This window comes from Pezoporus flaviventris, unplaced genomic scaffold, assembly GCF_033815535.1.
Source record: "Pezoporus flaviventris isolate CSIRO_AGI_PZ_B2104156 unplaced genomic scaffold, CSIRO_AGI_Pfla_v1 ptg000011l, whole genome shotgun sequence".
In the NCBI taxonomy this organism is placed as follows: domain Eukaryota; kingdom Metazoa; phylum Chordata; class Aves; order Psittaciformes; family Psittacidae; genus Pezoporus; species Pezoporus flaviventris.
The window spans coordinates 2,441,405-2,464,629 of NW_026892559.1; the positions used below are offsets into that span (position 1 = coordinate 2,441,405).

At 40.8% G+C, this 23,225-nt stretch overlaps 1 protein-coding gene across 2 annotated transcripts in view; it reads right to left on the minus strand.

Moving 5' to 3' along the window:
• The window catches only part of GRAP2 (GRB2 related adaptor protein 2), a 110,840-nt gene that overhangs the window by 65,205 nt on the left and 22,410 nt on the right, over positions 1–23,225 (minus strand). The window lies entirely within an intron of this gene.

The following is a 23,225-nucleotide window of genomic DNA, read 5'->3' on the forward strand; positions in this document are numbered from 1 at the left end:
ATTCACCTTTGTGCTTTGTGTAAATTCTAATATATCTCCTTATTAACGTTGACTGAAGATGGCCTCCACACTGAGCTGGAATGCTAGACCAGAAAAGAAGATTATTTTTCTGCATATGCTGAAATAGTATTTGCAGGTTTGTAGTTATTTTAGAGGTAGTGAACATCCTGGAACAGACATGTATGTGCCACCGTGCAGAAACATGAGCTTGGACTTTATATTCTCAAGCCTGAAGAGGATGTGATAAGCCAGAGTGGACAAGTAGGAAGGCTTCAGACAGAAGGAAAGGAAGAACATAAAGTTTTGGAGCAAGAGAGAAATGCTGACCAGACAGCTCCAAATAGAGACTTTCAATAGACACATCCAAGTTTAGGCAAAACAAACTACAAGTATTGAACTCAAATAGTTCAATTGCTGCCAAATGCATCAGTCTAAGTGAAGGCAATGCTAGTTAATGGGCAAGAGTGTACTGTACAGCTCTTGACAACCTTTTCACTCCTTGACAGGATCTTGGAAAGAACTACTGAAATTGCAGGAAGATGTCCTTCAGAACATGGGAGATCACATTGCTATTGATCTTCATTGTTGACTTTTGTACTGGATCTACAGCTTCTGCATACTTAAAAAGTTCTAAGAATCCTTTTGCTGGATTCTAAGAATCAGGTCAGAGGAAAAAGTCAGAAGTTTGGATTTAAAATCTAGAGAGTTAAACAGCTGCAAACATGAAGCAAATTAAAAAATAGACATTGGGCAACGTATCAATTTAAAATGTCTACTACCCATCACTTCGTTATTACATCAGTTCTTTTTGTTTAACTCCATGATCCTTTAACTCCACTAACACAGACGTTACAATACAATGCTATTTCGATCCCAAACATTGTTAACTTACCTTCTTTTGCCTTTCAAAAAAGTTGCAGTCTCCTTTCACTTTTTTCTGCCAACTAATCCTGACATGATCAGGCATGGCTATCAGGATAACGTATCTATCAAGTGAAGCCTGATTCTCATTTAAAAATAAAACAGAATAGCAAGCCATTGTCTTAATTTGGAATTGAACCTAAACAAATAATTTTAGAGACTCAAGAATGTTCTGTCAGTTTTTCCAGTAATTTTTCATTTCAAAGTTCTCCATTTTCTTTTCAATGTGAAACAAAACACAGAAATGCTGAAAGGATTTTACACCCCCCTCCCCCCCCACCATACTACCCATCCCTTCCACCCCCAACATGAAAAACTAGATTTATTCTAGTTTTTCAAGTCTAAGAGGAGGGGGGGGGGGGACAAAGACAAACTTCTGGATGCTTACATGAATTAAACTACAAAAACTTTAAGGTTGTGCCAGTTCTGAGCACCATAAAAGGATTTGGACTTCCCTGATATGCTCTTTGTTGTGAGAAAAAGGAGAAAACATGGATTTGGACTATTCTTTTTGTGTGTGTCTACTTTTCTTATTGTTGTTATAATTCTCTTGAAAGATAAACAAAGACAAGGAACGTATGAATTTCAGGGTGCTTCCTGCAGACCTTTGTGTTCAAACTCATCCTGTGCATCATCAAGCAACTGTTTTCCACTTCTACATGTCTGTGTCTGTTAACCCACCCACATTACAATCCTAGAAGATCATACACATTTATGTGACTCACTGCTTCCAGTCATATGTCAATCACAGTTACTCCTTGTCTACCCTGGGTGGCTGTCAATCTTTTATCAGGGCACAATCACTTTAACCCGCTCTAAGAATGTATGTCTTTCATCATGACTGTAGTACAGAAATATCTTCTGCTAATAACAGGTGTTAGCAGTATGGAATCACAGAATAGTTTGGGTTGAAAGGGACCTGTCCTGACATACTTGAATGTTATTCAGCATTGTTTCAAATTTATTTCTTCTCACCATTCTCCTTTAAACAAGTTACTTTTATTGTAATATAGAATCATAGACTGGTTTGGGTTGGAAGGGAGCTTAAAGATCATTTAGTTCCAACCCCTTGCCATGGGCAGGGACACCTTCCATTTGAGCAGGTGGCTCCAAGCCCCATCCAACCTGGCCTTGAACACTGCCAGGAATGGGGCAGCCACAGCTTCTCTGGACAGCCTGTTCCAGTGCCTCACCACCCTTACAATACAGAACTTCTTCCTATTACAGAAAGAAGCCTTAGCTCCCTGTTCAGCGGCTTTCAGTAGTGCACTGATAAACCCAACCTATTTAAACAACTGGTGTTCTGCTGTAGTTTAAATCTTTTCTGTAAAGGGAGATAAACATCTCAAATATTACATGCTTGGGTACTAGTTTGTGTGTTATCAGCCAGTATGCAAGCAGAGAAGCTTTCTGAATCAGTTTCTGATTTCTGCTAAAAAAAACCCAAAAAAGCCAAAAGAAACCCAACCCCCGAACAAAACCAAACCAAACCAAACAAAAAAACCCACCACCCAACAACCTCAAGGGGAATCTTACGAAAACAGCCATGAATTGACTGACTTCACTGGGGCAATATGCACTCACTGCACATGAAGACCTGGCCTACCACTTGGACAGAGCTAAGAGATATAAAACCTCTCTCCACATGGCCTCAGATGTATTTCACTGATCCGTGTCAAAGTCTCCATACCTAGGAAGGTATACAAAGTATGAGTTTCCTAATAAGGGCTATGTCCAGACAGGCTATATTCCCCTTCCTTAGGTACTTGGGATGCTCTGGGTGTGGTTGCAAAGTGCCTTCTCTCATTTCAAATGTGTCTAGCCCTTTCATAGCCTATTACACAGTAGTGCCATGCAGCTTATTTAATTTAATTCATAAGTACTTTAACACAAAAGATATGATAAAATACAAAGTATTAGAAGTGCTATCATCAGAAATAAAACTGTCAACTGGATGAAAGACAGCTCTTCTCAAAATGTATCTTTTTAATAACAGGTATGGAAATGCAGTACAAAGATTTTATTTTTTTTAGAGCAGATTTTGGTCTAGGCATGAGAGTTACCTTTTAGTAGATCAGGTCTACTAAATAGGTTCTCTGTAAAGGTGATCAAAAGCCTGTGAGTGCTCACTGAAGGGTGCTGTCTGCTGTCTTCTTGCTGCAACAAACTCAAAGCTGAAGCAGCTCTAGTTGCAGTAGCAGCACTGGTTTTATTACTACCTGCAGCTGGGGAAATATCCTATTTTCCCTTACCCCTTTGGCAGAGGAGAGAAACCAACATTCCATTATTTTTTTGTGTTAAATATCTGGTTCTAATCATCTGAATTTTTTGTAGTTACACATGCAATCATCTGCTGTCTTAAGCATTTTTAAAATAATGGCACTTGAGCCAACAGGTTCATTACACACCAGTACAAGACAAATGGGTTGCAGTTTGTAACCACCTTGCCCTTTCTCCTCTTCCAACTTAAAATGAATGAAAAACATCATCCTCGTAACAATCAGAGTAGCTTCCATTTATCATTTCTGTATTTATTTCATGGTGACTTGATAGCATTCAGTGAAGATGAGCAGATCCCCTCTATTATCACTTCATCATCATGCTGTTTTCCAGAAACTCTGCAGTTAAATGGCCACCAGTGGTAAACAATGCTGTCAGTGATGCCTAGAGCAAAAGCATGATGTTTAAAATGTACACAGCCTAAACAAGGCATATATCCTGGTTAACACAGGATCTTCAATTTCCTGAAGTTTATCAAGTCTGTTTTGAAAGTTATTGCTTAATGAAGTACTAGTACAGATAGCAAACCAGGTCCTACTGCATGTATTATGTCTACTTGAAAGTAAAGTCTGGTCCATCAGGAAGAGATGGTTGTCAGAAAAATTTTGGTTTGATTCAGTCAATTATTCACAAGTGTCTGTGATACTAACCTTTGTTCTTCAAGTTTCTACCCCATGGTGTTAAAAGTCCCACATCAGCAATCTGCTGCATACAGATTATTATCCTCTTTGCTTGCTCATAGGCATCCTTTATCTTTACATTTTCCAGCTTTTCATGCTGATCAACATACCGTTACATTACATATTTCAGAACAATACAGTGTAGTACCAAGCTCAGCCTCTAGAGACTTTGAGTGCAGCAAGGGGAACATTTCCAAAAGATGCTGAAGAGTGGTTTGGGAAGGATGCGTAGTAGGGGAACTTTTTTGGAAGCAGGCAGGCATAGGGAGAGAGGAGGACAGGGCAGAAGAATAGAAATGAAAATCAGAGCCAACTGACATGAAAGGGGATTTCAGGCCAGGGAGCCTGAAAGGAAAGTTCTTATGTTTATTGAGAAAAAAAGTTATTAATATTTTTAAGATGCATTTTGCATAGTGCTAGTGTAATGGAAGCAGTCCCAGAAACTGAGATTTTTGTATATGGATTTCTAACAGCTGACATGAGCTTAAAATATCTTTTTATGTAGGAGCAGTTCAACTTCCCCCCAATATGTTCTGTGCTTTCCTTCCTTCTATTTCACTGGGACTAAAATCAGCTTCTCGGAGGACAGTCCACCTCTTCCTTCTGCTGCCTCATCTCCTGCACTTCCAATGAGAGCGCTCTGTAACGTCACTATTGATGTCACTAGCAGAGGGCTAAGATGGTAAATATAAGGCAGGGGGTGAAAGAAGAATTTGTAGTGGGAACAAGTCAACTGTCAAGAAACCAAGAGACTATTTTCATGGCAATGCTTGTCTCCTTAGAGATGAAAATTGAGGAGGAGTCAGATGAAGGAAATCTCAGTGATTAGAAAGCGAATTAAGCTTAGGGTGGGTTTTTTTTATGTATTCAGTGAGATTTCAGTAACTCTTTACATTCTTAATGAAGATATGGAATTGAAAACACAAAACTAAAGGCTTAGTCTAGTTATAAAATTGCGGTTAGGTATGCATATAGGAAATCCATACAGAAGAAAAAACCCTGTTGAATCTTATTCCTTACCTTCAACTATAAAAACGTAGGAGAACGTGTTACTATTAATTGTCCATATAAAGCAGGCCATAAATTTATTTCTCAAAAGCCTGGGGAAAAAATGGGATGTGCGGGGGGGGGGGGTAATGCAACGACAAGAAGGTTCATTTTTACACCTGTTAATGCAATAGGTCACCACAAAAGTTGCTGCAGTAAAAAATAATTAAAGAACCAAAAGAATGGAGAAAGCTTAACTATACATAGGACTGCAGTCTCCTTGCACTTACCTTGAAGAAAGGAATAATCATTATATCATATTAGAAAGCCTTGAGAGACTTGTATGCCTATGAATATGGGGTCTGTCCCACAAACCTTGGAGTAACGGACACAAACATTGTAACATGGCCTTAGCAAACACCTATCTTAAAATGCAGTGAATTTAATGGAGGAAATTGCCACTTCTTTTTATGTTTCTGCTTATCTCAGTTATTTGTCATTTTGACTATAGCACATTCTTGCTCTCAACACATGCATGAAAAGCATAGACTAGAATCTAGCCAGAGAAAGGAACTCAGCATAAGTAATCTAACAAAATAATAAGCAAAGCAGTAACAGAACATCTGCATTAATTATACTTCTCATACATCCCAAATTCTATAGGCTGCCGTCACTTGGTATTAATTGAAGAACAAATCATCAGTCTCACATACTACCATTTATATTACCAGCATCTAGAAAGCAAACAGCTCTGTATCTAATTGCTAAATACATATTCACTTGGCAATAATCTCAATTAAATCAAGACATTATCTTCTCTAAACTGTTTGTTACTGTCTTTTTGGTAGTGATTATGACCTGTTCATTTGAACCTTGTAAAATAAAACACGATTGCTTTTCATGTGCTTCAGTGTGAAGCCACCTCATTAGCTGAAATGGATGGTGGTGTTTTAAGGCAACTTAGCTGACTTATGAATATTCCTACTTGTAATGTGAAAAGGTATTTCTGCATTCCTGGCAATAACCTTTTAATTAATTTTTTTTTTAAATGTAAAAGCTTGCATTTTAGCAGGTTATTATAAATTATGCTATTGGTCTTGACTTTATATCCTGATCTTCAGTAAACTTTTTTTTCTATATATTTAATTCATGATTACCGTTACAGAAGTAGAGCGAAAATTGTAGGAAAAATGCCAGTAATGAGGAAATGCATTTATTCAAATAATTACTTGTACTGTGATAGCATCTAGAGATTCCTATAAGGTCTTCATTCTCTTATGAGCCATGATTTAAATAACAGTCTTTGAGGAGCTTGATTTTGTTTTCTGAGAAGGCAACAGGCAAGCCATGAGTGGGGGAAGGGAGCAAGTAACAATTCTGATTAGCTTAATAAGCAGCAGAATTGTTTGTGGCTGCCTGAACTGCACTTGCTTGAGTTGCAGTTTACCGGCAAGTGCTTGATTTGATTTCTAGGAACAAGAACACGACAAACAAGAATACTTCTTCAGTAGGGTTTTTCTTGCTGCCAAAATGGTGGAAAACTAGCAATGCTCTCAGTTAAGGTAATTCTAGTTTTGCAACAGCAGCCCCTGATGCTAATCTTGCTTGTGCGGTCTGGTAAATGCCATGTGTATTTCCCTCTTACAAACTTAATTTCAGAGCTGCTCAGAACCTTAGCTATATCCCTTGAGAACAGAGAAAAGGTATAGTTCAATTTTTAATATGCAGCAGCAACCTGAAATTGGTGCAAGCTGCTTAGCTCTAGATAAAGCTACGGCAGTTAAACCACAGTCAAAACCCCAAAGAGATAGTGACTGAGAATCGGGAGTGCAGCCAAAAAACCTGCAGATTTAATTGCCTCTCATGATACATTGTAAGCAAGGTATGACTACAGTCATCTGAAACTTAAGAAATCTTCATTTTTTGTTCTTGATATTCCTCCTCTTTGAAAGCAAAACTGATTTTGTCCACATTACCCATACTGGAAGCTTGGCTACCTGCAGCGCGTTGCAGTAAAGTTCAAGGCTGGTATCTTTAACAAAACAGAAGATGGGTTATAACTGAGATGGCCATATTTTCCTGTGGTAACTTTTGAAACAGATCTGGCAGCTTACTTTTGCCTTTCTCTGGCACCAGCTGCAGTCACAGAGGGCTCCAGAACACAGGTTCCCCTGCCTTAATACAAGACGGGACGTAGCAGAGTCCTTGAATTTTACTTCCTTTTAAACTGCCCTGCCCCAGGCAAAATAATAAGACTACTGTGAGCATTAGAGTCAGCCCTCCTTGTCTCAGCCCATAGGCATAGGACAGAGATGGCATTTTTTTGATTTGCCCTGTTTAAAGAGAAGACTTCTGTGCCTCTAATTTTTTTTTTTTATTAGCATCCTCAGTGACTGCTCTGTAAAAATAGCCCCGAGTTTGCCAGTAGGCATCGCTTTGAAGGGAGGAATAGACTTGAAGCATGGGCCTTGGATACAGAGATACAGTGAAAAGTCAATCTCTCAGCTGCATTTATAGACGCAATTTTCTTAGGTACCAGTATACTGAAGAAGCAATTCTGTGTTTGAGTATCTGATTTGTACCTATTGTAAGCAAGTCAGACCCACAGCCTTTCATTAATATTCCAACTCAGCACAGGTGAATTATGGTAGTCAGACCACTAGTATAGCCTTCCAAGCTTTCTCCAAGAGTAGACAAGTGTGATGCTTCTGTGCTGTTCTTTTCAAATAGGCAGTGACAGTAAGATATTTTTTGTCTTCAAGATGTCTAGAGCAACTTAACTTCTCTCTGGCTTAAACCAGATTTGGTTACTGAAACCTGTAGTCTAAATGAACCTGCTGTCCTACTATTCTCCTTGACCTGGTTATGCTCTGGTTTTCTGTTCTTTTAAAAGTTGCCAGGAATTTGTTGAGATTTTTGGCATTCTTGGGACAATTTGTGAGATTTGAGTATGCAAATTTTTTTCTTAATTCATTTTCCCATCTCAGGAGATATTAAGGATGCTCAAGTCTTTTATGAAGGCGAGTACCAAGTTCATTTTCCCTTGTCTAAGACGTACCAAAGCCGCTCACAGCTTTAGGCACAAGAAAGAAGAAATTGAGACACTCAGGCCCTAACTAGCAGGCTCTTCTGCAGTAGTTACAGCAATAAGATAACTGCATAAAGCAAAATTATATTGCTTTTAGGTTCCCCATGTTCCCCTGCTGGCATCCAGCCCATTTCTAAGCTATGTCAGAATGATTTCTATGGGTTAGTTTTCCTTGATGTCAGAGTAGCAGCTGAGCAATTAATTCTTTTTTATTTCATTTTGGAAATGAAAAAAGGCGAGTAACAAACCCTTCAACTACATTACAGGCAATTTTTGCAAGCAAAGTAGTCAGATCTATTTCTGTTTAGATAAAACAGAATATATTTCTTCTGAGGTACAGAAATGAAAACAGAAAATAAGTGATTTTTAAACATTAACTGCCTGACAGTTTAGGCAGAATGAACTGCTCTGCAACTTGCACTACGAAGCATTTAGAATAATTTCCAGGTACTTTTGAGACACAGAACTGAGAACAACTTGTCTAAACAGCCAAACGCTTCCATCCTCAGTGTTGAGGCCAAAGATGTGTTTTCAGATCACATCCACAGCGCTGTGTTTCTCTGAGAAAAACCCTCCCAAGATAACCCTTTTGTCTTAAAAAAAATAAAAAAAATTCTAAAAAAAATTCTAAAAATCTAAAATGACTGTTGGGAAATACTTCATGGCCAAAGACAGAGCTAAACCTTCCTTTAGTGTTAACAGATTTCTTAAATGTAAAGACGAATTAGCAGGGCTCATTTGGAGAGCTTTAAACTAGATTCGAAGGGGGATGGGGTTGTAGCTGGGCTTGCCCCAGTGGAGCAGCACTCCAGAATTGATGAAGACTGGGAGGCCTCCTATAATCCTAGGGTGAAATCGGTGTGCTCAGCTCGCTCCCTGGAACGTCTGTACGCCAATGCGCGCAGCATGGGAAATAAGCAGGAGGAGTTGGAAACCTGTGTTAAGTCAGGAGATTATGATCTGGTGGCGATTACAGAGATGTGGTGGGACAGCTCACATGACTGCAATATGGTCATGGAGGGCTATGTCCTTTTCAGGAAAGACAGGCCAGCCAGGCGGGTTGGTGGGGTTGCTCTTTATGTACGGGAGCAACTACAATGCACCGAGTTCTGTCCAGGGACAGATGACAAGCGAGTTGAGAGTCTGTGGGTGAGAATTAAGGGGCAGGCTGGCAGGGGGGATACTGCTGTGGGTGTCTGTTACAGACCACCAGATCAGGGTGAGGAAGTTGACGAGGCCTTCTACAGGCAGCTGAGAGCGGCCTCACAGTCACAGGCCGTGGTCGTCGTGGGGGATTTTAACTTCCCTGATGTTTGCTGGAAGGACCACTCAGCAGCCCAGCCACAGTCCAGGAGGTTCCTCCAGTGTATGGATGATAACTTCTTCCTGCAAATGGTGGATGAGCCAACCAGGAGAGGAGCGCTGCTGGATCTCATCCTCACTAACAAGGAGGATCTGGTTGAAGCAGTAAGGGTTGAGGGCTGCCTTGGTTGCAGCGACCACGAGATGGTGGAATTCAGGATCTTGTGTGGTAGGACCAGTAGAATAGCAAGTAGAATTGCAACCCTGGGCTTTAGCAGGGCAAACTTTGGCCTTTTCAAGCAATTGCTAGGGGAAATCCCATGGGCAAGGCTGTTTGAAGGTAAAGGGGCCCAAGATAGTTGGTTGGCATTCAAGGATTGCTTTTTCCGAGCTCAAGATCGGAGCATCCTGACACGTAGGAAGTCAAGGAAGAGGGTCAGGAGACCTGCGTGGCTAAATAGGGAATTGCTGGGTATGCTCAAGTGGAAGAAGAGAGTTTATAGGTCATGGAAGGAGGGGCTGGCCACTTGGGAGGAATATAAGGCTGCTGCTAGAGGACGTAGGAAGGCAGCTAGGAGGACTAAGGCCTCCTTAGAATTAAACCTGGTGAGAAGGGTCAAGGACAGCAAAAAGAGCTTTTTCAAATACATGGCAGATAAAACTAACACCAGAGGCAATGTAGGCCCACTGATGAACGGGATGGGTGCCCTGGTGACAGAAGATACAGAGATGGCAGAGTTACTGAATGCCTTCTTTGTCTCTGTCTACTCTGCTGCAGGCAGTCCTGAAGAGCCCTGTACCCCTTAGACCTTAGATGAAGTCAAGTCAACGGAGCGGTTTGCCTTAGTCGATGAGGAATGGGTTAGAGATCAGTTGAGCAATCTGGACATCCATAAATCCATGGGTCCAGATGGGATGCACCCACGGGTGCTGAGGGAACTGGTGGAAGTCATTGCTAGACCACTCTCCATCATCTTTACCAAGTCTTGGGAAATGGGAGAGGTGCCTGAGGACTGGAGGAAAGCAAATGTCACTCCAGTCTTCAAAAAGGGTAAGAAGGAGGACCCGGGTAACTATAGACTGGTCAGCCTCACCTCCATCCCTGGGAAAGTGATGGAACACCTTATCCTTGGTGCCATCTTAAGGCGTATCAAGCTTAAGAGGGTTATGAGGGGCAGTCAACATGGCTTCACCAAGGGGAAATCATGCTTGACCAATCTCTTAGCCTTTTATGAGGAAATAACACGGTGGATGGATGATGGCAGAGCGGTGGATTTGGTCTACCTTGACTTTAGCAAAGCATTTGACACAGTCTCCCACAGCATCCTCACAGCTAAAATGAGGAAGTGTGGACTGGATGATCAGGTAGTGAGGTGGACTGCGAACTGGCTGAAGGAGAGAAGCCAGAGAGTTGTAGTCTATGGGGCTGAGTCTAGTTGGAGGCCTGTAACTAGTGGAGTGCCTCAAGGGTCAGTACTGGGACCGGTATTATTTAATATATTCATCAATGATTTAGATGAGGGAATTGAGTGTACTATCAGCAAGTTTGCTGATGACACTAAGCTGGGAGGAGTGGCTGACACGCCAGAAGGCTGTGCTGCCATCCAGCGAGACCTGGACAGGCTGGAGAGTTGGGCAGGGAATAACTGGATGAAATATAACAAGGGAAAGTGTCGAGTCCTGCGTCTGGGCAGGAACAACCCCAGGTTCCAGTATAGGTTGGGGAACGACCTGTTAGAGAGCAGTGTAGGAGAGAGGGACCTAGGGGTCCTAGTGGACAACAGGATGACCATGAGCCAACACTGTGCCCTTGTGGCCAAGAAGGCCAATGGCATCCTGGGGTGTATTAGAAGGGGGGTGGTTAGTAGGTCGAGAGAGGTCCTCCTTCCCCTCTACTCTGCCCTGGTGAGACCGCATCTGGAATATTGTGTCCAGTTCTGGGCCCCTCAGTTCAAGAAGGACAGGGACCTGCTGGAGAGAGTCCAGCGCAGGGCAACGAAGATGATTAAGGGAGTGGAGCATCTCTCTTACGAGGAAAGACTGAGGGAGCTGGGTCTCTATAGTTTAGAGAAGAGGAGACTTAGGGGTGACCTTTAAGTGTCTATAAATATATAAAGGGGGAGTGTCACGAGGACGGAGCCAGGCTCTACTCAGTGGCAAACAATGATAGGACAAGGGGTAATGGGTACAAACTGGAACACAAGAGGTTCCACTTAAACTTGAGAAGAAACTTCTTGTCAGTGAGGGTGACGGAACACTGGAACCGGCTGCCCAGGGAGGTTGTGGAGTCTCCTTCCCTGGAGACATTCAAAACTCGCCTGGGCACATTCCTGTGTAACATTATCTAGGTGTTCCTGCTCCGGCAGGGGGATTGGACTAGATGATCTTTTGAGGTCCCTTCCAATCTCTAGCATACTGTGATACTGTGATACCTGGTCTGCAGAAAGCATTCATTTGGCCTGCTAACTTCTGAGAGTGTTTGGATATCTGCATCAGAGTGTGGTGCAGGGAGCCCTGACCTGCTGCCAGGGCAGGGCAAGTTCACTGATCCCAATAGTGCACTGCAGATAAGCTAGTTAGGATCCGGAAGCAGCACCGTCACATCCACAGAAAGCTGTCTCAGGGCTAGAGCCCAGGTTTTTCAGTGCAATCCCCTGTGCACAGCTCTGCCTTCTCTGGATATGAGCAGGTTCACAAAGCATTGGGTACGAGAAAGCAATTAGTAAATAAAATCCAAATGTAAGTACCAGTGAGATTTGTCTTTATAATCTCCTCCCCTGCGTTAGTGAATTTTTGCCACACAAGTGCCAGGCCATTGGAACAGGCCTGGCTCCTGAAATGTACTTGATGCCACGGATCATGCTAAGTCACTGCTAGCTAAGGATCTTACAGTCACAGGGGCTTTAGACCATTGAACATGGATAAATCCTGTTCTCTTTTTTTTTTCCCCCTGCAGAGGGCTGGCATAAGGGCTGTAGAAGCTATTTTCCCCAGCTGCTTCAGCACACAAAAGTACTTTTCTTTGCCTCATCCAAACCAAGTTTTTCCAATTAAGAAAAAAAAAAAATCTTAAAAAACATTCAATCCAAAGCAAAATATTTTTCTTTGTTTCAGGCATCTTTAATCAAAAACAAAGCAGAGCAAGTTATTGACTACGAACCTCGCCAAACAGCAGTTTGCCAAAAAGAGTAAGATGCAGTAGTTTTAAGTCTATCACTTAAAAGCACCTATTTTTTTGTAAGAGAATGCTTTAAATACCCTCCTAGAGAAGATAGCGATGAGTTGCACAACAATTAATGCTGCTCAATTTGAATTAAACAATTAACTATTCATGACTACAACAGAGATATCCCACTTCTGAGGTGAGCGCCTAGCAATTCATCCCCTGTCATCAGCTCAGCAACTGTTTAAATTGTTCCATGCAAAGCTGGAAAGCTACAACAGGAGATTTCTGAAACATTTATGTGCCAATCTTAGAGTCTCTCCCTTGCATCCAGGATTTCATTGTGGGTCTGGTAGGTAGGGAAAGTAGGTTTAGGTCTTCGCAGGTAGAAAGGGATTTTTAATTTCTTGGATGATCCCAGGTGAAATGGAAGAAACTAATTCCTGCAAATTCCCTCCCAAGCAAATTTAATGTTAAGTCTCAAGTTGTTTCAAAAGGACTGAATAAATTACTGTAAAGAAGTCACCAAACCTTTCTCTCTCTACTAACTAGACAAGAAAAGTCACCAAAAAGGAAAAGAATCCAGGAGCTAACATTTGTAATGTATACTTTTGGTAAAAGTGATACTACCTGTGGGAAAAGCCAGTCATTTATGCAGTAGACATTCAGCTTTATATTCAAATAACATAAGTATGGTAAAGAGTAAATTTTATTCCTGGACATGGATAGGTAGGTTGTGGCAGGCTTCTCTTGCCTGTTAAGATACCAGCCATATATTGCAGTTAGTTTCAGCTAGTGCTCACTCTGAGACAAAAATATATGACCCTTTCTTACTCCTCTGGACTATGGTCAATGACTTCTGCTTTGTTTGAACACATGCAGTCAGGTTTAGTGCCTGTGATGTACACACCACCAATCTCCAAAATTAACCACACTGTTACAAAGGCTTCTGCTCACCTTAAAGAGGTGCAAATACAGCTGAACTGTCACTTACTACCTCAGAACTGGATTCTTTTTATTATGATTTCTAACCCTCTGCCCATTAGACAGTTTTACAAGGTCAGGTTCCTGTTAACTTGGGCAGAAAGCCACTTAGTTCAGCAATCCAGGGAGCCTTGCCTTCCCTCCTTGTTTGTGAGTAAAGGCAGATCGACAATCACTTTGACCATTTTGTTAACGCAAAGTGTATTGGTGAAGAACTTGAGCTATATTGCAGTTGGAGAGTTTATATTTTTGTTTGCTGAGACCGAGGTAGGCGACTCTGAACACTTCAGAAGTTGCCCCGAGCCTCTGCTGAAGCCCCACTAGTGTTTGTACCTGCAACAACTTCAAAGGCTGTTTGCACATGGTGACTGCTTTTAGGGCCCACATGGGGAGCAGCGCTAAAGCAGTGGGTGATGGCAATATAGCAGTTAGAGTGAAGGAAGCAACACTGGGGAGGTCCTTGCCCAGAGAAGGGAGGGCCCTGTGTGGGTGAGACTAAGAGTGCTATTTACAAACACTTCAACACTCCTGGCTTGTGATAAACAAATGAACCTGCGTTTCTCACAAACAGGGAACATGTGAATGAACTTGAAAATAGCATCTGAGGCTTCACATGCAGTGGGAGGCTAACAGCAGCTGCCCCAAAGCCAGCCGCAAGCACTTAGTGAGGCTCTGATAGCACCCATTCTATTTGCAATCCTGTCTGTTGCACAGCTCACAGAGCAGTGTGTCTGCCAGCTCCACCTGAATCCTCTGGCTTAAGAGAAGACCTTTTCTAATGAGGGGCAAAACATGCTTCTTCAGTGGGAGGCTCTTGCTTTCCTTTGAAACAAGCTTATATTCTCACTCACTTATTTATTGTTCCCAGAAGAGGATGTTGCTTGCATGACCAATGCCTGAATACCTTCAGATCATTAGATGATAGTTTTCCTCGATATTATAAAATAAACCTCTCTCCTGCTTTATTATACACCCCACATTCTGTTAAAAAGGTTATGCTCACTGCTGCAAACAATTGTTTTTGCTTTCACTGCCTATGGTTGTTTTTTAATGCCCCATTTAGCTGGCTTGTGTGTCTGCCTTTAACTGAAAACAAATACACTTCATTCCGATAGACCACTAATCTTCCACTGCAGCACTGCCCACTGAGTCCCAGAGAGATAGTAGTACTTCTCGCATTTTTTGTTTATGCTGAATATGCTTTGCCAAAGTTAAACTTCTGCCAAACCATGGAATTTGTAAGAACCATGGTTGTTCTAAATGCAATACGATTGTCTTGGCTGATCTTGTTTTTCACAACATAAATACTTTTGTATGTGGAGAGGTTTGTTTTTTTTTTTTTGTGTGGAGTCTGCCTTTTGCATTCTCTCCAGTATCTTTTCTTACAGCATTTTGAATTTTCTAGAGCAGGAATGCCTAAGCTTTCTTTAGCGATGAGGCATTAACTTTACAACTATTTGTTACATACATAAAGCATAACAGAGCAGTTTTCTGCTCCAGTGCTCCATAGACATATGTTTGAACCCATGTAGGTTCAAACCATATAAAATCAACTTCTCAAATATATTGTCCATCAGCAGTTGTATGGACCGCCTGACTTCTGTTTGGCAAATTCTTCTCTTTCTAACCATTAAGTTTGGTTCTCTAGTGGCTGTCTTTTTCTTGGCCTTGAAACATCATGACTGACACCAGGACACAGCAAGAAGTAGGTGAAAACACGGTTTGCCTCTTCAAGCCATTTACAACCTATCCTAGGATCTCCCAGACTTTCTATCTTCATATAAATGAAATACTGTACAAATTGCTGTTACATGGTTTTATGACTGAGCTTTACCATTTGAGTTAAAAGAAAACTACTTAATACATCTAGTGATTCAAACCCATCAATTATCATATAATAAAGGTCTGTTCTGCTTGCGTTCCTTTTCTGGCATCCATTCCTTGCAGCCACAAAGTTCTGTTTAAATCCTCTCCAACTGTCTTCCATAATTCAAGAAAAGAAAAAAAAAATTTAATCATCTCAGATGAGGCTTTTAACTGAACCATTTTTCCATTTGGAATATTTTTAAATTTCACTTAACTCCTGGTACTATTGTTGCTCAGCTATCAATTAGTCTAATACAGGTCTGCTTCATTGAGTCTCTGATTAGAATTGCATCCCCAGAGGTGCTGCACAAGAAAAGTGACCTAATTGTTCCAGGTGGCTGGCCCAGAGCTTCTTCACTCACCACAAAACCAGGGTTAGAGGGTAGCAGGAAGAATGGCAGAATACTCTGCTCTTCCCCCAGCTACCATCCAAATTTTTACCAACCAAGTCAAATGCACCAAGCCCTAATACTTCCAGCTTTGTGCACTGATTAAAACACATCTTTTATTCTTTTTGAGAAGACTTGCAGAACAAAATGAGCAGTAATCTCCCCCAAGCACCTCTCCCCCCCAACCCCAGCTATTACAGCCTAAAACTAGGTGCCTGTGTGCTTACACAAAACCAGGAATAAATGGATTCTGACTTTTCAAGGGTAATTGCAGCCAGCTGTTCTCCTGGGCACAGCATGCATGGCATGCTCACCTTTGCAGGTCTCAGACTGTGTCTCCACAGTGAGGCTGGTGCAGCCTGTAGAGTTTTGCACAATATGGTCCCTCAGATGTCGAGATCAGAGCACACCCTGGCTCCCCCCCTACTTGGGCATACAAAAAGAGCACACATCTGTTTTCATCCTAATGCACAGCTGGAACAGGGGTCTAGGCACACAAAGCAGGGTTACAAACTATGCTGTGGAACCCCCATGCTTGAGCTTTGACAAAAAAGATGAATTCAAGCACCACCAGCACTCTTGAAAGCCACGCAGTCTCTTGAAAACGCACAGAAGAATTTAGCACCCCAGGTCTGAAACATTTAATCTTTAACAACCTAGATATTTTCACAGCAGGCCTGCTCCCCTGCTGCAGAAGTTGACAGCTGCCACTCCTTTAGAGGACAAAGTTCAGGAAGGTCCTGCACAGAAGACATAGCCAGCCCTTCACACAATCTGTTTTTGTTTCAGTAGGTTTATAGAGCTTCTTTGGATGGCAGAAGCTTGGCTGATAGCATATTTGCCTGCTTAACTGTATGTGCTGTTCTCTGATATCAAAGGAAATGAGTGTTTGGGAGAGGGAGGAGGAAGATGATGAGGGGGGAGAGAGGAAGGAGATGAGTTAAGTGAATGATAAAAGCAGCATTTCCTGGTATCAGGTCTTCAGTGGAAGAGTTTGGGGTGAGTAGGCCAGCATGTACATTACAGTGATAAAGTACTAGAGTCCAGTGAAGAATGAAAGCCACCCAAAAAAAGGAGAGGAAAAAGATCTGCACCTGAGACATTTCTCAGAGCTCAGCTTTACTCATCAGCTTCACACCAGGATACAATGTGAGAAAGGCAGAAGGCATCAGCTAGCATACACTGGAAGACCTTTGGATGTGTTTTCTGCTGAAACTGTAACATGAGGGCCCTGAGTGAAAACACCTACCCAGATTCATGATGTTCAAAGCTTTTTCAAGCTGTATAGATTTGTACAGAAACTTCCCCTTACTGGAGGGATATTGTAGCCTCATTTTTGTATAAGTTGTAGGAAAAAGAGGAAAATAGAGAAGAATTAAAACCTGGTCTCAAATGGACTCTCTGGTAGAACATATGCAGTCAAAGGACAGAACATAGCTACCTTTAAATCAATTCATTAAGCAATTCAAATACCCCACTGTATCAACTATTTAGTACTACAAGCAATTACTACATTGGCCTTTCTATTATCTCTGAGCTCTATTTCTCTCAGCAACATAATTATCAAAGGCAATTTTTTTTTCCACTTGCAGTCTCAAATCCAGAGATAAATTTAAACTTTTTTTTTTTTTCCTTCAAATCCATTGCCATGCTGGTTGACTCTGCTCTGTAATCTCTAATGGGATATGGCATATCAAGCTACTGAAGAAATTGCTTATAGAGGCAATCTCCAACAAGAAAAAAAATCTAGCTTCCCTCAAAAAAAGCTCTGGCTAGCAGTGCATGAAGAGCAATAGTGTTTGCCTACAATGAGAAGCTAAAGTAAATCAGCAGTCAAAAAGGAAATAGTAGTACAGATCTGCCTAAACCACAGGTGCAGGAATTCACATGACATTAGCTTGTGCAGCCCCAAATTACGTGGTAGCTATTAGAAGAAATGGCACTCTGGATCACCTGGAGGAGCCTCTCACATGTCAAATAAAGCCATCTCCCCACATGGACCTCTTTCTCATACTATTACAGCAGCTTTAATTTGAATGTAGCTCTGTCACATGCAAATCTGCATTTTGTACTTCAGTAGTCAGAGTACCCTGTGGGCACAGCCAAACTGTACCACAGAAGTTGCAGTTTTGCTATTGCAGCTGTCCGTAGGCTGAAAGGGCATGCCCCACATTCAGAGATGCCAGTGGAAGATCTGAGAAACTCTTTGCACTGAGGTCCTTCTGCACATCAGTCATAATGAACAACTTGTGTCTCTTAAGATAGCTGTGTTGTCAGAAATCTGCCATGAAAAAGTGACCGAGAGAACCTAGTAAGGGAGAGAAACCGTGTTAACACTTTTCCTACCATTTAAAGAAAAGAAGGAAAAAATGTTACCATATGCTATAATGGCTCTGAGATTCCTGCAGATGGTACCTTCTGTTGCACAGTTGAGAGAAAAATAGATTTTACTCAATTTTTACATACATCCTACAAAATTTGTGCACATCCCTTGTACACCAAGTAGGTGTCTTTACCCCTCTTTTTAATTTAACACACTTTCTCTGCATACCTACAAGCTGCACATTGTGTATTATACTTTACCATAGTGAGACAACATGATGCTGTGAGGCAGCCTCTGCGCATATAAACTGTTCTTTAGTCTTTTTATGCAAGCAGCTTCCAACAACTCTTGCTTTGGGAGAGTGTTTTCTGCACAGGCTGGAAATCTCTCTTTACCTTTCCTTTTCCGCATGGCTCCGAGTTTGCTAATGATCACATTTAAGACCACTTGGTGCCAGCAGCTAACTTTTAGGGCTGCTCAGTGAATATGCTGTGTCAATGTGGGATGAGTGGGTGGAATGTTTTCTACTGTTTTACTTTTTATGGGAAAATAGAAATAATCTGGTGGGTTTAACAGTTGTGCTGTCACTGGTATGGCCACAGTGATAAAGAATAAACTGTTCAGTCTTCACAAGATATTCATCATCAGCAGCAAGATTGTTCATTAGATTTCACAGCATACGCACTTCAGCTACATTCTGTGCATCTGTGGTAATGTCAACTGTTTAGGATATTTTATATATACACATACACACACATTCTGTTTGACTTCAAGCTTTGATGCTTGTGGCTTAGTTTATAAACAAACAGGATCCTGAATCTTGACAGGTTACTTCATTGCTAATATATAATCCTCAGTACTCTGACTGAGACCTAGTGCACTGATGAGAGTCGCTCCATTAAGAACCACAATATCATAAACAGAATGACATCTTTGCAAGAATCTGCAAATCAATTTTACTGGTTGATTTTAGTTTGTTATTTTCAAACTAAGATGGGCATGTGCTTTTATGCCAAATGTTTCTGTAGATCACCTGTATCATGATGTAGTAAAGCATTTACATTTTGATAGTCAGCAGTAAGAGTAGCCAGGTAACCAACAAAGTTTCCATGTCACTCCACAGTGCATTTTATTAATTAGCAAGAAAATGTATTTTACATTTTTCAGTCATAATGGGTCTGTTATGCCTATGACAAAGTCTCTCTATTAATTCTGCCTCCAGACTTCTCTCAAGCCACATAAGCCATGGCAGCCAACATTCGGGGCTGTAGATGGACAAAGAAACATGCCATTTTACAAATGCTTTCAGTGGGGGCTTTGGAATTACCTTCTTACAAAGAGAGAACAAACATGAAAGGCATAATATCTTCCTCTTGTGTCATAAGTCAGAAATGAACATTGAAATACTTTCCTAAAAAAGTTTCAAGTCTATTGTCTAGAGGAGCAGCAGAAAATATTTTCTTTGGGAAGTAATATAAAGCATATGCTGTTATCCTATGGGTACATACAAATCTTATCATGAATGTTTCCAGGAGGCAAATAAACCAACTTTCAATGACTTTTACCTTCTCCTGGGATTCAGGCAACCTAATGGCTTTAAGCCAGTTAGCAATATGTAGCGTAAATGCCACTAAACCTTACAGCAAAGTTATTTTTTTCCCGAAGTTTCTGGACAGGTTCATTGCTCTCTTTCTGATACCAAGAAGAATTGAATCAGCTGTCATTTCAGTTGTCTGACCAAGTATAACTCACTTGTTTCACAAGAACATAGGATGATGAATCATGAAGACATGGGGCCTGTGTTTAGAAACTGCAGATTAATTTAAAATAATTTGATTGTTTCAGATCACTTCCTAGAGCACGGACCAAAAAATCCCAAAACTGATGTCATGCAAGTGCTTATTTTTCCTCATACTGAGGACTTGCTGATTCAGACTTCATTTAGAGATACACAAGGGAAATATTTTTCAGCAAATCAGGCGCTGTATTAGAATACTGCAATAGCAATACTGGTTCAACAGCAATGTGAATAAGGCAATGTGATTCATAAAGGGCTTTTATCACATGGATACTAGATTGTCAGCCCTGTGGAAAGTATCTATTCTATTGCTGAACTGGGTTAAAGTTTCATTTTGTTGCCAGGCACCATTGCAAGTAAACTTTTTCATAGTTTTGGTGGTTAGGAACTTTTAGCATCAAACTGTCTGCTGATCCTATCAAAAAGATTGTCTGAGGACATCTTAATCCATCATGAATGGATAAAGAGTTTTCCTTATCTTGACAGTAGCATACTGATGCTGGGTTATAAAATCAACTGGAGCAGTTGTGACCTATTGAAAAAAAGGCAATCAAACCACATTTTTCAGAAGTGTTCTACCACTCATGTTTTACAGTTCTGATAAATTTAGTTATTACCATTCTTACTGAGCTACTGAGAGTTAGCTAAGAGATTCCCATCTTCTACACTATATTTACAATTTTCTCATGGCAAAGAGACCCTCATTGTCCTGGACATAAGCTTTGTACAGTGCTGGCCTGTCTCAAATGTAGTGAAGCCATCAGGCTCTTTCTGACCGTTAACTCTTCTCTAACTCCTTACAAGAAGAGAGAAGCCTCCACTCTGTAAACACAGTCCTGTAGCATTAGAATAAGATGTTCTAATCAGTGAGAATTTAATTGTCTCAAATACAGCTGTGGGGTTGGTTTGGTTTGGTTTGTTTTTTTTCAGTAATAAATAGCACTCAGGGAGTGCTAAGTCATTCTCAACTTCATCAGAATTCACTGAAAATAGCCTTTTTGTTGTAGTGCCTTGGTTCAGAATGAACCAAGAGTGCTGGCATGATAAACTGCTCCTATTGCCTTCATGTCACCAGCACTTAATTTTGCCAAATTGATTTATCTTGAGAACCTGTAACAATCACCTCAGCACAATGTTTCCTGCATTGTTACGGATTGCCAAGGTGGGTTGGAAAGTGACATATCCCACCACACCACTATTTTTTAATTTTTTCTTTTAACATAACTGTTTCATCAATATTACTTTTTATGGGTAACTTTTTCGAAACAGGGCCCTTCTTTAAACCATAGAGCAGCCTGAATACATTTCAAGCCTTTCTAACTTTCCTGAATTGTGCCATAACCGACAAGCCTTACATGATTCCCCTTTATTAGGGAAGGAGATGGCCTTCAAGTAATTTATCTAGCCAAGAGAGGAGACTCAGCATCCTAAATTTCTGAACACACTGAGGTTAATTGCAATATACTGTTCTGATGACAGACAACACCACTCATTTACCTGCTTATTTTTAGCAAAATCACACAAAATTCTCTATGGATAGGACTGTCATTAGAACAAGCCAGTAATATACTAGGGGATAATTATTAATTTTTATTTCATTAAATATATTTTACTCCCCCCCCCCCCCCGGGGTCAGTGTCTCTGGCTGGAAGACTGTCGTGCAGTTTTATTCAAGTCGCACATTTCACACCACATAAACATCTAAGTGATCTTAACACGCATCAACAGAGAAGACCAAGAAGGAAACTTGGGTCACTCACAATGCCACCTGGGTTCATTAGTATTAAGAAATGAGTACTTTACAGACACTGTGTCTGTAGGAGGAAAGAAGGAAAGAAGTGACATCATTAAATGTGATACACTACCATATAGTGTAATGTTTATCAGCGGGTCAAGCTTTATCCTCTGCTCATCTCATTTATGATTCAACAGCAATTTTTTATTACAGAATGATCATATTAGTGAGGAAATAGGAGTCTACAAGTTTAAGATACTAAATGCAGAACCCATTCTGAATGCACAGAACAAGCATTAGGATTATAGCTGTGTAAACTCTATGTTCCCGATCAGTTAAAGTAGTTTAACAGTTAATGTTTACAGATGAGCCACCCCCTCTCTCCATTTAAGTACATCAGAAAGACTGTCCTAGAAATTCCAATAACAAATCTCACTTTCCTTGGCTGATCCAGCAGCACCAGACTAACAAGATCAAAACTTTCTTTCTGATTGTTGGGCTCTATTAATAGAAAATAAACTTTGATTGAGCAACTTATGCTTATGTGCAATTTGCTGTAGTGATTGCAGCTTGAAATTCATCACATTTTCCCTTAAATTATTCTAAAGAACTACTTGATAGCAGTCAGTTCTTCCCCAGTTGTGGCATGGCACAGCTGGAGCAGTCGCTCTCTGTGGGAAACTCAAGCCTTCCTTCTCTGTAAATTCAAAAAGTAATTCAAGATCTTCAGCTAAGATTCTTAAAGAAAATTACCTGCCATTGGACAAGAGTCCTCAAATGATCATATAACAGGTAAAAGAAAGTTAAAAAAGGGGTTGTATAGTAGATGGCCACCAAAAAAGTCCCTTAGGAATTTGCACTAGGACATGTCCCATTCAAGCTATTCAGAAACAATCTAGAAGAATATGCCATGTGATGACAAACTTTGCTGAGAAGCCTATATTTATCAGATTATTAAAGACAAAGATAAACTCAAAGAGTTGCCAAAATACTGAACAGATGTGCTATAAAAAGGCAGAGGGGGTACAGTGTAGGTAAAGTACCATCCATGGAGAAAATGAGCAACTTTACACACAGTGATTAGTTTTGACATGACAATCAGCATTTTGAAGGAAGGTCTTACCATTGCAAAAGAACTGTGAAAATGTCAGTTCATTGCTCAGCAGCAGCCAAAAAAACAAGAAGCAAGTGGACTGGCATGAGCAATTAGGAAAGGAATAGAGACCAAAATGGATCATTGTTATACAACTCTCTACTATTTATGATACACCCACATTTTGAATACTGCGTCATGTTCTGCTGTTGCCTGTCCACTCTCCCACCCCGCCCCCATCACCAGAATCATGTAACAGAACTGTGAAAGATAAAGATGGGCATCAGACCCCTAAAAATCACAGGTAAAATAGTAAGAGAGTGGATAGGGAATGACTTGAATACAAAAGCAAAGAAACAAAAGTGACATAAAAAGAATTAAACAAAATGGTAGCCCTTTAACTAAGACATAGTTGAACTGTGGAACTCCTTGTCAAAGGATGTTACGAATACCAGAAGTTTACCAAGATGCAAAAAGTATCTGAACACATTAATCAAAAAGAATCTGTTCAATATCACCAAATCTAAAAGAAGCACCTCTAGCTGATGAAGTCCCTGAGCAGCAGTCAGGCTGGCTGATCTGTCTACCCTGTGGCAAACCCGCAGTGTAGCACACT